The sequence below is a fragment of the Mustela nivalis genome, assembly GCF_964662115.1.
Source record: "Mustela nivalis genome assembly, chromosome: 13".
Classification (NCBI taxonomy): domain Eukaryota; kingdom Metazoa; phylum Chordata; class Mammalia; order Carnivora; family Mustelidae; genus Mustela; species Mustela nivalis.
Genome location: NC_139032.1, coordinates 57,584,522 through 57,595,312, shown reverse-complemented (window position 1 = coordinate 57,595,312; position 10,791 = coordinate 57,584,522). Strand labels below are relative to the sequence as shown.

The window sequence follows — 10,791 nt, the reverse complement described above, 5'->3', positions numbered from 1 at the left end:
GGGCAGGAGGTTAGGAGGAGACAGAACTGTTTCAGCAGTGAGAAGGCAGCAGGAGCTGCAGGAAGCAGAGCTGGTTGGGTAGGAAATACAAAATTCTGCTCACCTTCTCTTCATCCCATTGGTGAGAGAGGGAGTGTCCTAGGGTTCTGGAGGTGGCTGAACTCACAGCACTGGACACTGGACCTGTGAGATTGACATCAGTTTATTAATCACATATATTCACAGCCCAGGGAAGGAGGACACCAAACACCATGCAACATCACACTGGGCTGCTTTCAGGAGTAGAGTGAACAAAAGGGGAGTTTGGGAGGTAGGCTTTGTAGTAACAAGAAGATGGGGTTTCCATGGGAGGATGTGATTGGCAAATAATTCCACAGACTGCAGGGTAAGCCCACTAGGTTGAGGAAGAGTTAAGTGCAACTGGTCCAGCTGTAGGGAAACTAGCAAAGTAGGGGGTTTTCCTGCTGGGTGAGGGGTGTATCTGAGAAGAGTTGAACTCATAGTTAGACCTTTGGGACCTCATAAGGCTCAAAGATGTCAGGACAGCACATTAAATTTTAGGCCTCATAATAAATACAGGACAATAATAAAAGATTAAGCTACTTTGTAGGTTTCCTGACACAAGCTGCTTTTTATTTGTATATTCACCATATTTTATTTGCATTAATCATTCATTGTTCTTTGTTAGAAAGAGTCTTCTTGTTCTTGTATTCTGGAATTTTTTTTTAATATTTTATTTATTTATTTATTTGTCAGAGAGAGAGGGAGAGAGAGCGAGCACAGGTGGACAGAATGGCAGACAGAGGCAGAGGGAGAAGCAGGCTCCCTGCCAAGCAAGGAGCCCCATGTGGGACTCGATCCCAGGACGCTGGGATCATGACCTGAGCCGAAGGCAGCGGCTTAACCCACTGAGCCACCCAGGCATCCCTGTATTCTGGAATTTTTAAGCTCAAAAAAGTTCCTGAAGGATCTCAGATTCATCCCATGTTTAGGTAGGAATACTCCTAAACTATCTTAAATGTAAGGATCTATTTTGGTTTGAAGATATAATAAGGTCTCTAAAAAATAACATATAGTAATTTGTTTCTTTATCTTAAACATAATTTCCCAAATATTCTTACCTGGGGGAGGGAAACATGGATACTAATGGGTTTTTTATTACAGCCTTATAGAGATATAATTCACATACCATACAATTAGACAACTTAAAGTGTACAATTCAGTGCTTTTTTATATATATTTACAGAGTTAGGCAACCATCACTACTCTTAATTTAAGAATACTTTCATCAGGGGCGCCTGGGTGGCTCAGTGGGTTAAGCCACTGCCTTCGGCTCAGGTCATGATCTCAGGGTCCTGGGACCGAGCCCCACGTCAGGCTCTGCCCAGCGGGGAGTCTGCGTCCCCCTCTCTGCCTGCCTCTCTGCCTACTTGTGATATCTCTCTCTCTGTGTCTCTCTGTCAAATAAATAAATAAATAAAACCTTTAAATATATATATATTTTTTCATCAGGGGCGCCTGGGTGGCTCAGTCAGTTAAGCGTCTGCCTTCGGCTCAGGTCATGATCCCAGAGTCCCGGGACCAAGCCTCACATCAAGCCCCACATCGGGCTCCCTGTTCAGTGGGGAGCCTTATTCTCCCTCTCCCTCTGCCTGCTGCTCCCCCTGCTTGTGCTCTTTCTCACTCTGTCAAATAAATAAAAATCTTTTTAAAAAAATAAAAAAGAATATTTTCATCTCTTGAAAGACCTAAATGTGAGTCAGGAATCTATCAAAATCCTTGAGGAGAACACAAGAAGCAAACTCTTTGACTTCAGCCACAGCAGCTTCTTCCTAGACACATAGGTAAAGGCAAGGAAAACAAGGGCGAAAATGAACTATTGGGATTTTATCAAGATTAAAAAGCTTTTGCACAGCAAAGGAAACAGTCAACAAAACCAAAAGACAACTGACAAGTGGCAGAAGATATTTGCAAATGACATATCAAATAAAGGGCTAGTATCCAAAATCTATAAAGAACTTATCAAACTCAACACCCAAAGAACAAATAATCCAATCAAGAGATGGGTGGAAGACATGAACAGACACTCCGTCAAAGGAGACATCTGCTCAACATCACTCTGCATCAGGAAAATACAAACCAAAACCACAGTTAAGATACTATCTCACACCAATCAGAATGGCTAAAGTTAACAAGTCAGGAGAGGACAGATGTTGGTGAGGATGCAGAGAAAGGGGAACCCCCTACACTGTTGGTGGGAATGCAAACTGGTGCAGCCACGCTGGAAAACAGTTTGGAGGTTCCTCAAAAAGTTGAAAATAGAGCTACCCTATGGCCCAACAATTGCACTACTGGGTATTTACTCCAAAGATACAAATGTAGTGATCCAAAGGGGCATGTGTACCCCAATATTTATAGCAGCAATGTCCACAATAGCCAAACTATGGAAAGAACCTAGATGTCCATCGACAGATGAATGGATAAAAAAGATGTGGTGTATATATATATACACCATGGAATATTATGGAATGGAATATTACGCAGCCACTAAAAAGTGAAATCTTGCCATTTGCAATGGCATGGATGGAACTAGAGGGTATTACGCTAAGTGAAATAAGTCAATCAGAGAAAGACAATTATCTTAGGATCTCATTGATATGTGGAATATGAGAAACAAGGCAGAGGATCATGGGGGAAGAGAGGAAAAAATGAAACAAGATGAAACCAGAGAGGGACACAAACCATAAGAGACTCTTAATCTTAGGAAACAAACTGAGGGTTGCTGGAGCGGAGGGGAGTAGGAGGGATGGGGTGGCTGGGTGATGGACATTGGGGAGGTTATGTGCTATGCTGAGTGCTATGAATTGTGTAAGACTGATGAATCACAGGCCTGTACCCCTGAAACAAATAATACATTTAGGTTAAATTTTTTTAAAGAATATTTTCATCACCTCAGAAGAAAACCCATATCCTGTAACCATTGCCTCTCAATCTTCCCATATCCCAACCCTAGGCATTCACTAATTTACTTTTTGTCCCTATATATTTGCCTACTCTGGACATTTCATGTAAATAGAATCATACAACATTGGTCTTTTGATACTGGCTTCTTTCCACTAAGAAGAATGTTTTAAAGGTTCATCCATGTTGTAGAATATATCAATATTTCATTTATTTATATGGCTGAAAAATATTCAATTATATGGATATACCATATTTGGGTTTTTTTAATTTAATTTATTTTTTTCAGTGTTCCAAAGTGTTCATTGTTTATGCACCACACCAAGTGCTCCATGAAGTACATGCCCTCTTTAATACCCACCACCAGACTCATCCATCCCCCCACCTCTCTCTCCTCCAAAACCCTGTTTGTTTCTCAGAGTCCACAGTCTCTCATGGTTCACCTCCCCCTCCAGTTTCCCCCAATTCACATCTCCTTTCCGTCTCCTAATATCCTCCATGTTATTCCTTATGCTCCACAAGTAAGTGAAACCATATGATAATTGACTCTCTCTGCTTGCCTTATTTCACCCAGCATAATCTCCTCCAGTCCTGTCCATGTTGCTACAAAAGTTGGGTTTTCGTCCTTTCTGATGGAGGCATAATACTCCATTGTATATATGGACCATATCTTTATCCATTCGTCTGTTGAAGGGCATCTTGGTTCTTTCCACAGTTTGGCAACTGTGGCCATTGCTGCTATGAACATTGGGGTACAGATGGCCCTTCTTTTCACTACATCTATATCTTTGGGGTAAATACCCAGAAGTGCAATCGCAGGTCGTAGGGTAGCTCTATTTTTAATTTCTTAAGGAATCTCCACACTGTTTTCTAAAGTGGCTACACCAACTTGCATTCCTACCAAGAGTGTAAGAGGGTTCCCCTTTCTCCACATCCTCTCTGCACTTGTTGTTTACTGTCTTGTTAATTTTGGCCATTCTAACTGGTGTAAGGTGGTATCCCAATGAGGTTTTGATTATATTTTTTCTTTAAAGATTTTATTTATTTATTTATTTGACAGAGAGAGAGGGAGATCACAAGTAGGCAAGAGGCAGGCAGAAAGAGAGGGGGAAGCAGGCTCCCTGCTGAACAGAGAGCCTAACTCAGGACTCGATCCCAGGACCCTGAGATCATGACCTGAGCCGAAGGCAGAGACTTAACCCACTGAGCTACCCAGGTGCCCCTCAATGTGGTTTTGATTTGAATCTCCCTGATGGCTAATGATGATGAATATTATCATTCTGTTAGCCATTTGTATGTCTTCTTTGGAGAAGTATCTGTTCATGTCTTCTGCCCATTTTTTGACGTGATTATGTTTTTTGAGTGTTGAGTTTAAGGATTTCTTTATAGATCTTGGATATACCACATTTGTCAATCCATTCATCAGTTGATAGGCATTTGGGTTGTTTATGGCTTTTGGATGTTATCAATAATGCTGTTATGAACATTCATGTACAGATTTTTGTGTGGATGTATTTTCATTTCTCTTTGGGTACATGCTTAGAGTGGAATATAGGTCATATGGTAACTCTACATTTGACCTTGAGGAACTGCTAAACTGTTTTCCAAAGTGGCTATAGTTGTCATATGTGAGGAGTGAGAGTTTAAATTCTTCTTTGCCAACTTGGATGCTTTTTATTTATTTTTGTTGTCTGATTGCTGAGGCTAGCACTTCCAGTATTATGTTGAACAGTGGTAAGAGTGGACATCCCTGTCGTGTTCCTGACCTTAGAGGAAAAGCTCTCAGTTTTTCTCTGTTGAGGATGATATTCACTGTGGGTTTTTTGTGTATTACTTTTATGATAATTGAGGTATGTTCCTTCTAGTTTTCATCAAGAAGCATTTCATCAAATGCTTCTCTGCATCTGAGAGGACATACGATTCTTGTCCTTTCATTTATTAATGTGGTATCACATTGGTTGATTTTCAGATGTTGAACCAACTTTGCAGCCCAGGAATAAATCTCACTTGTTTGTATTGAATAATCCTTTTAGTGTATTGTTGGATCCTATTATCTAGTATCATGGTGAGAATTTCTGCATCCATGTTCATCAGGGGTATTGGTCTGTAATTCTCCTTTTTGGTGGGGTCTTTATTTGGTTTTGGAATCAAGGTAATGCTGGCCTCATAGGATGAGTTTGGAAGTTTCCTTCCATTTCTATTTTTTGAAGTAGTCTCAGATCTATTGATTTTTATATATTGATCTCCTATCTTCTATTTATTGATCTTCTATCTTGTTAAATTCTCTTATTTATTCTAACAGTTTTTATCTGAAGATTCTCTAAGATTTTCAACATATAAATCAAGTAATCTGTGAAATATGGCTATTTTATTTCCTTCTTTCCAATCTGTATTACCCCTTTCTTCTTTTCATGTCTTAGTACATTGGTTAGAACCTCTGGTATATGATTAATTATAAAGAATAATAGTAAGCATACCTATCTCATTCCTTATCTCAGGGGGAAAACCTTCAACATTTCCTTTTTAAATATAATATTTGCTTAATAGATATTCTTTATCAGATTTCTTCTATGCCTCATTTGAGAAAATGTTGTTATGAATGGTGTTTAATTTGATATAAACTTCTTTTTCTACATCCATCAATATGGTCACTTAATTTTTCTTCCTAATTCTTTTAATATGTATTGCAGTGATTGCATTTTCAGTCATAAATTTGCCTTGCACTCCCTAAATCCATTTCAGTCATAGTGGGTTCTTGTTTTTTATATTTTTTTATTTAGTTGGGTAATATTTTGTTTAGGCTCATAAGACCTCTGCTCATAAATTAGATTAGCTTGTAATTTTCTTTTTCTCATTCTGTCTTTAAGATTTTATTTATTTATTTATTTGACAGATAGAGATCACAAGTAGGCGGAGAGGCAGGCAGAGAGAGAGGAGGAAGCAGGCTCCCCGCTGAGCAGAGAGGCCGATATGGGGCTGGATCCCAGGACCCTGGTATCATGACCCGAGCCAAAGGCAGAGGCCCCAACCCACTGAGCCACCCAGGCACCCCCTCATTCTGTCTTTATCAGGTTTTGGTATTTTATGGCTGGAAGGTAAGCTAGAGGCACTGGTGATCCCAGATCATCTATTTAAATCAGAGACTGAGAGGATTCAACATGGATTCCATCTCGGGGGGGCAGGGGCGGTTTAGTCTCTTTACAATTCATACTTACTGATATGGGTCCTCCCAGGTCTCAGTCAAAAGTCTTTGGTGTTTACCAGAGCCTCTCCTCCTTAATCAGACCCTGACTCCAATTCTTGTTACCTCTATCCTGTGAATCTGTGAAATTTTCTGCTCATTTCAGCCTCTTGGTCATTGTCATTGATGATAGCCTTAAGGGAAAGGATAGCACTAAATGTCACACTAATCTCTGAAATCTTTCCTTCTTGCCTCAGTCTTGGACCCATAAATCCTCACTGTTTCGGTAATGCCTTCAAACAGATTTTTTAGAACTTTTATTTAAATTCTAGTTAGCGAACATACAGTGCTATATTAGTTTCAGGTGTATAGTAAAGTGATTCAATACTTCCATACAACACCTAGTGCTTGTCACAACATGCACTCCTTAATCTCCATCACCCATCTAATCCATCCTCCCACCCACCTCCCCTCTGGTCACCATTAATTTGTTCTTTATAGTTAAGAGTCTATTTCTTGGCTTGCCCCCATGTTATTTGTTTTGTTTCTTAACTTCCACACATGAATAAAATCATATCGTATTTGTATTTCTCTGACTTATTTCACTTAGCATAACACTCTCTAAACTCTATCCATGTCACTGAAAATGGCAAAGATTTTATTTTTTATGACTAATATGAATATCACATATTAAATATATACATATATATGTATGCATACATATATATATATCTATCTCACATCTTCTTTATCCATTCATCAGTTGATGGACACTTGGGTTGTTTCTATAATTTGGCTATTGTAGACAATGCTGCTATAAACATTGGGTGCATGTATCCCTTTGAATTAGTATTTTTTTTTAATTCTTTGGGTAAATACTTTAATTGCTGGATCATAGAGTAATTCTATTTATAACTTTTTGAGGAACCTCTATATTGTTCTCCAGAGTGGCTGCTCCAGTTTGTATTCCTGCCAACAGTGCAAGAGCGTTCCCTTTCTCCACATCCCCAGCCAACACCTGTTGTTTCTTGTGTTGTTGATTTTAGCCATTCTGACAGGTGTGAGGTAATATCTCATTATACTTTCAGTTTGTATTTCCCTGTTGATGAATTATGTTGAGCATTTCTTCATCCAAATCAGATGTCTAAATTTTTTTTTATTTTTTATTAACATATAATGTATTATTAGCCCCAGGGGTATAGGTCTATGAATCACCAGGTTTACGTATTTCACAGCACTAATCATCAAATCAGATTTTTAAATAAACTTTATTTTTTAGAGCAGTTTGAGGTTCATATCAAAATTTAGAGAAAGAGGCACAGATTTTCCATATATCCCTCTCCCAACATATGCACAGCCTTCCCCACTATCATTATCCTCCACCATAAGTGGTATATTTGTTACAATAGATTAATCTACATGAACACATCATTATAACCTAGAGGCTATAGCTGACCTTAAGGTTCACACTTGTTGATATACATTCTATGGGCTTGAACACATGTATAATGACATGTATCCACCATTGTGCATCACACAAGAATAGTTTCATTGCCCTAAAAATCCTTTGTGCTCCACTTACTCATCCTTCCCTCCTCCCTAATCTCTGGCAACTTAACTGTCTCCACAGTTTTGCCTTTTCCAGAATGTCATATAGATGGAATCATATGATATATAGCCTTATCAGTATGACTTCTTTCTTAGTAATAAATATTTACATTTCCTTCATGGCTACTTGCGGCTTGATAGCTCATTTCTTCTTAGTGCTGAATAATAATATTCCATTGTCTGAATGTACCAGTTTATTTTCCACTCACCTATTGAAGGACATCTGGGTTACCTCCAAATTTTGGCATTATGAATAAAACTGCTATACACATTTGTGTGCTGGTTTTTGTGTGGGCATGAGTTTTCAACTTCTCTGCATAAATATCAAAGACAATGATTGCTGGATTGTATAATAAGAGTATGTTTTGCTTTATAAGAAACCACCAAACTGTCTTCCAGAGTGGCTGCAACATTTTGCATTCCCATCAACGGTGTCTGAAAGTTCCTGTTGCTACACATTCTCATCAACATTTGTTGTTGTCAGTGTTCTGGATTTGGGCCATTTTAATAGATGTGTAGTGGTATCTCACAGTTTTAATTTGCATTTCCCTGATAACATATGATGTGGAGCATCTTTTCATGTGCTTATTTGTCATCCTTCTATCTTTTTCGGTAAGGTGTCTGTTAAGGTCTTTGGCCCATTTTTTAATGGGGTTGCTTGTGTTTTTTTGTTGAGTATTTGTTTGTTTGTTTTTGCATATATTGGAAAACACCCCTTTATCAGATGTGTCTTTTGCAAATATTTTCTCCCAGTCTCTGTCTTCAAGGATCGTGCCTCAAACAACATTTTTAAAAATTTGCCAGTCTTTTCTGGTTGTTATTAGCAGGAGGGATGGTCTGAATAAATAATCTATCATTAGATTGGCAGCCCTCTAATTATTTACTTTGACATGCTTTTTAAAACTGTAGAAGTAGGGATGTCTGCGTGGCTCAGTTGGTTAAGCCGCTGCCTTTGGCTCAGGTCATGATCCCAGCGTGCTGGGATGGAGTCCCACATCAGGCTCCTTGCTCAGCAGGGAGCCTGCTTCTCCCTCTGCCTCTGCCTGCCATTCTGTCTCCTGTGCTCACTCTCTCTTTCTGACAAATAAATAAAATCTTAAAAAAAAAAAACTTAAAAAAACTGTATAAGTAAAGTGACATATTCAGAAAATGAAAAAGTATATACTTAACAATTTTACCTCCCTAATAATTACTGCCAACAGTCTGGGCTATTTCTTTCTGATCTTTTTTCTTATGGGTACATTTTTACACAATTACACTTGTGATGCTCAAATAATTACACATGCTTTCTTCTTCACCTAACTTTATTACATCAGTGTTCTACCTAGCTACTTATTGTAAATATCATTTTTCCAAAAGATTAATTAAACACCATTTTTTTCATTCTCTCAAGAGAATACCTATAGCTCTTTCTTACACCCCAGTGAACCAGCTAGCCTATGCAAAAGAAACTAATGGTGGATGAAAAATACAGTAGCCCACTCTGTTCAACCTCTTGGTCATGGCTCACCAAGTTTGGCCAGCGTAGCTGTTAAGCCAAGAAGCCAGGTACTGGGGAGGAAGAATAGGAGGTTTGATCAGAATTAGCAATACCTTAGCTATGGAAACCTGATATTCAGCCTATTTCAGCTTCCTCCTGCCCCCTCCTCTGCTATGAGTCCTGGAAATTAGTCTGTCAGTTGTCCATTCTTTTGTCTAATCTCTCCTTTACTTCAGTGTGCTCAGAATACCCACACTACTCCTTCAGCATCCAACCCACCAATAGTACTAGCTTCTGCCTAAGCCTGCTACTAAGGAGATGGCCTTGTCTCCTTTGCATTGTGCTAAAGTATTCCTGTTGAGTTGTACTTAAGCCATGTCTTCTTCTTCCAACACCTGTCTGGCTGGTGGAGCAGGCAATTAATGAATATGTTATGGTCCTGGATATATGTGTAAAAAGAAAGAAAGAAAAGCACTTTAACATTTGATACTCTCTCTTCTACCTACTAGGAATATTCCTGTGCCAAAGATTATCTGATTTTGGCAGGACATGTTGTTTAGAGAAGTGGCTCTCACACTTTTTTTCTGCCCCAACACATTTGACAAATGATATTCAAATGCTCAGTATATTCCTGGGCACGATTTCTAGCATACATGTTGTAACTTCACCCCTTTTTCTCCCACACAGCCAAGAACATCTGAAGGAAGGTGAGAAAAAGCAGTGTATTAGAGAGAGAAACTTAAATCATGTTTATTTTTCATTGGATAAAACATTCCATAGATTTTGTATGATATTATTTGGTGAAAAATCATCAAGGTTGAAAAACACTGCTTTGGAAGAAAGTAGTTATTCTTCTCATTGGAAAATAATTACTGAGAACCTTCTGATACACAGCACAGATCTGTGTTGCAACCCAATATGTGGTTGGTCATAAAAAAGCTACTTTTGTTATAACTTCTAGGCTGAACACAAACTTACAGGTCCATGATTAAGCATTATACCTTTCTTACTCTAATAAACAGGTAGTTTATTGGTTCTTCAAAATCCCAAACCTATTTATTCTCCAATGAAGTCACTGATACAATACCGAGAGTCAGGTATCTAACTATACTTTGGCTCCCCACTGGCAGCCATTCTTGTCTCTAGCTCCTAATCGTGGGTACTTTTGCCAGCTTAGAATTAAGGTTGTTTGGGAGAAATAGGGAAAGAGTAAGGAGAGGACCAGCCATCTTCTGAAGGAAAAGAGGCAATGTTTTTTAGGCACGTCTACTGGACCCATTCAAAATTCTTTGCTCAAACTTAAGAAGAGCTGTAAATTAAAAAAAAAATAAAAAAAATAAAGACACTCCTATGATACTTGAGGGATATTCCCTGACATAAGAATGCTGGCTAATGTCATGGGTCCTTCCCAAATCCCGGTAGTTAAATCAATTTGTGGCCCTCATATTTTCAAGGGATAGATGCAGATGAATAGAAATGGCTAAACAACCTAAAAATCTTTCTGCAGTTACCTGGAGAGTTAAGAGCAAGAAACCAATGTCAACTTTATGGTTTAGTATGT

At 38.6% G+C, this 10,791-nt stretch overlaps 1 long non-coding RNA gene across 1 annotated transcript in view; it reads right to left on the bottom strand.

Moving 5' to 3' along the window:
* Nucleotides 1-10,791, bottom strand: part of LOC309846075 — a 277,012-nt gene that overhangs the window by 252,360 nt on the left and 13,861 nt on the right. The gene's annotated exons all lie outside the window — the stretch shown is intronic.